Raw genomic sequence first — 4,207 nt, forward strand, 5'->3', positions numbered from 1 at the left:
TACCATCACCTCTGTCCATTTCCAAACACTTAAGTTCAACCTAGTTGAACATTCTGCTCATAATGAGCAGCTGCTCCCATTCTGTAGTCTTGTTCTATATCCTGGTAACTTATATTTCATGTCTATGAGTTTATATATTATAATTAGTTCATATCAGTGAGACCACACAATATCTTTCCTCATGTGTCTGACTTATTTCACTCAATATAGTCCCCTCAAGGTTTCTTTATCAACTCATTTTTTTCAAATGGTTTTGTTCACACACATACATTCCATCCTAAGTAAACAATTGATGGTTCCTGTATAGTCACTTATTTATGTATTCACCACCATCACCATTATCTATGTAAGGATATCTCCATTTCTTCCACAAAGAAGGAGGAAGAGTCAAAGAAAGTAGACACAAAAGAGAAAGAAAAAAGAAAGAGAAAACAAAAGACAAAAAAACATGACAGCTGGGAAGCAAGAAAAGAAAAGATGGCATTAAACTAAAGTAGAGTAAAGAGTCAGACAACATTACCAATGCCAAGAGTCCCATACCCCTCCTTTATGTCCCCCCCTTATATGCATTTAGCTTTGGTATATTGCCTTTGTTACATCAAAGGAAGCATAATACAATGTTTCTGTTAATTATAGTCTCTAGTTTGCATTGACTGTATCTTCCCCCCAATAAATCCACATTTTTAATACCTTGCAAGGTAGACATTCATTTGTTCTCCCTCATGAAAAAACATAACTCTACATTTGATCACAATTGTTGAGCACTCTAGGTTTCACTGAGCTTTACAGTCCCAGTCTTTATCTTTCCTCTTTTCTTCTGGTGTCCCACATGATTCTAACCTTCATCTTTCAACCATACTCAGTCAACTTGGGTCTGTTTACTTACATTGCTCTTTTATCATCACCCAAAATTGTGCTCCAAAGCTCTCACTCCTGTCTTTTCCTATCTGTCTGTAGTGCTCCCTTTAGTATTTCCTGTAGTGCAGGTATCTTGTTCACAAACTCTGTCATTGTCTGTTTGTCAGAATATTTTTTTACTCTCCCTCATAATTGAAGGACAGTTTTGCTGGATATAGGATTCTTGGTTGGCGATTTTTCTCTTTCCATATCTTAAATATATCACACCACTTCCTTTTTGCCTCCATGGTTTCTGCTGAAAAATCAGCACATAGTCTTGTCAAGCTTCTTTTGTAAGTGATGCATCACTTTTCTCTTGTTGCTTTCAGGATTCTCTCCTTTGTCTTTGACGTTTGAAAGTCTGATTATTAAGTGTCTTGGTGTAGGCTCATTCAGATCTTTTCTGTTTGGGGTATGATGCACTTCTTGAATCTGTAATTTTACATCTTTCATAAGAGATGGGAAATTTTCAGTGATCATTTCCTCTATTATTGCTTCTGCCCCTTTTCCCTTCTTTTCTCCCTCTGGAACTTCCACCCACAACATGTATATTCAAGCATTTCATGTTGTCATTCAATTCCCTGAGACGTTGCTCATATTTTTCCATTCTTTTCCGCATCTGTTCTTCTGTGTGTAAGATTTCAGGTGTCTTGTTCTCCAGTTCCTGAGTGTTTTCTTCTGCCTCTTGATCTGTTGTTGTATATTTTCAATGTGTCTTTCATCTCTTATGTTGCACCTTTCATTTCCATAGATTTTACCAGTTGTTTTTTTGGAAGTTTCAATTTCTACCTTATGTATGCCCAGTGTTTTCATTATACACTTCATCTCTTTTGCCATATCTTACCTAAACTTTTTGAATTGATTTATCATTAGTTGTTTCAATCCCTGTATCTCAGTTGAAGTTTAAGTTTGTTTCTCTGACTGGGCTATAACCTCATTTTTCTTAATGTAGGTTGTAGTTTTCTGTTTTCTAGGCATCTTGTTTCCTTGATTACCCCAATCAGGTTATCCTAGACCAGAATGGGCTCAGGTCTCAGAATGGGGGCAATATTCAGTATCAGGTTTCTATGAGGGTGTGTCATAAAAGATTGACACAACCTGTGAGGCCTCAAGCTGCTGTGCTTTTCCTAACCTACCCAGCAGGTGGCATCTGTCAGCCTATCTCTCCTGACTGGTGTAAAGAGATGTGGCCCCCAGTTTCTGTTTTGCCTGTTTTCCTGCAGGCTCTGCAGTCTGGTTCTGAATGGGAGGCCAGAAATAGAGCCAGGCACAACCTCCTTCCTCTTAGGAAAGATACAACCCCTAGGGAGTGATCATCAGCATTTAAATAGGTTCTTTGTCTCTCTGAGTCTGCTATCTCCACCCTTGTCTGGGTCAGAGTGCTGTGAACTGAATATGGCTGCAGCATTCTTTACTGAGCTGCCCAGGTTGAGAGAGAGAAAAAGGGGCAGAAAACCTCCCTTTAGGGCCAGTCCACACTGCCCACCCCCCCCCCAAGCTTCACCCACTGGCCAGAGATAGCACCTGGTCCTCTAGGCTCTCCCTCCCACTACAGAGAAGTACTCCAGCTCTTTAAGGCCAGTTGTCACTAAAAGCCTCTGTCTGCTTGTTGGGGATTTGTAGCTGTATTGAGAAGTTCATATTTATTAATTAAAACCCCATTTGGAGCTGGACTGAGGTATATTCACTTGTTCAGAGAGTGCTGCTCTCTAAAACAGTGAGGTTTTGCAGTTCAGGCTGCTGTAGGGAGAGGGTGCTCCCAGCTTGGGTCTGCAGTTTTTTCTCTACTTACAGATTTTATGCTGCAATCTTGGGCATTCCTCCCAATCCAGGTTGGTGTACAATGTGTGGATAGTCATGGATGTCCGCCAGCAGTTATTCCAGATTATTTACTAGTTGTTCCTGGTTGTTTATTTGTTGTTTCAGGGGGACAAACTAACTTCCACTCCTCTCTATGCCACCATCTTCTTGGGTCCTCCTGAACTACTCATTTTTTTCCCCACAAGGCCAGATCACTGAGTTCAGCTGTTCAATTTCTTTGGTTTTTGATGCTATTGCTTCAGAGTGGCTGTTTAGCTGACTGTCTTCAAATAATTCTATGCCATCTGTTGCATTTGACTCAGGTTCTTCTGGCTGGTCAACAAACAATGGTGCTGTGACTCCTGCCTCATACTCAGAAATTTCAGGTAAGTTGTTATCAGCTGCCTTCTCTAGCTTTTCAGCAGCCCACTTGCTTGCAGCCTCAAAAAGTTCCTTTTCAGTTAGCCTACTGGGCTTGTCTAAAACCTCTGTTGAAGTAACTGTTGAAGAACTTGAGGGTGAAGTGTCTCTTGATGTTTTCAAAGACTGGACAGGTCTCTCTTTACTTCTATGTTGAAACTGATGGAAAGAGTACATTTTGCTTCTTTCTGGAGAGTAGCTTCTATTGCTGACACTGAAGCCAGATCTGCTGTGTGGAGAATCCTACTGGCCTACAGGTGAATCTCTGAAAAAAGGAGTGTCCCTTTTATGAGGAGACTGGTATCATACTTAATGGGAAGAGTAGAAATTTTTTCTTCTAAAGCCATCTCTCACATCCCAGTATTCAGGTTGTTGACTTGCAGAATTATCATCTCTTGGCCATCTATACCCAGATTCATGCCCTCTGTGAGGTGGACCAAATCTTTGATATGAGAAAAACTGTGACCTTTGTCATATTCTTGGAAATCAACATGACTGTAATATCTATTGTAGCTTTCTTCACCAGGTCTGTCTAGCAGTGGTGGTTTCTTTGGCACAATATTAACTACTCTATGGTAGCCATCACTGGGGTGACTTTGAGGAGGTAATCTTTCTCTTGGCAGTCTTTCATACTCTCATATCGTCCTTCAGGCCACATCTCATTTCTTCTGCAAGCCACAACTCTGAACCACCAGGAAACCCCAAAAACCTAGTCAACTGCTCACTGCCATGCCTCAGTCCTCAACAATCTTTTATGGCCAGTTTTAAAGGTAGACAAAGAAGAATAGAAACATTTGATTGATTATAGTAACATTAGTGCCATACTCTTACCAATTAATATCACATTCCATGACATTATTGAGATTATTGCAGCTATCCAGATGACTCAGGGTGGTATTTTCCATAGTTAATATAGCAAATTGATTTCATTCAATTACCATTTCTAAGTCATCCTAACTACAATTTGCTTTCATCTTTGAGGCCACCAGTATACATTCACTGTCCCCTTAAGGGACACCTCAGTAACTCAGTGGTGGCCCAAAGTTTCTACATCAAGATTTAACCTCAGTCCCCTGGAAGGACTACATTT

The 4,207-nt window shown here is 40.3% G+C and overlaps 1 pseudogene; it reads right to left on the minus strand.

Moving 5' to 3' along the window:
• Positions 1 to 2,880: 2,880 nt before the first annotated feature.
• Positions 2,881 to 3,790, minus strand: LOC119537097 (annotated as a pseudogene).
• Between the last annotated feature and the right edge of the window lie 417 nt (positions 3,791 to 4,207).

Source organism: Choloepus didactylus, chromosome 6, assembly GCF_015220235.1.
Source record: "Choloepus didactylus isolate mChoDid1 chromosome 6, mChoDid1.pri, whole genome shotgun sequence".
NCBI classification, from domain to species: domain Eukaryota; kingdom Metazoa; phylum Chordata; class Mammalia; order Pilosa; family Megalonychidae; genus Choloepus; species Choloepus didactylus.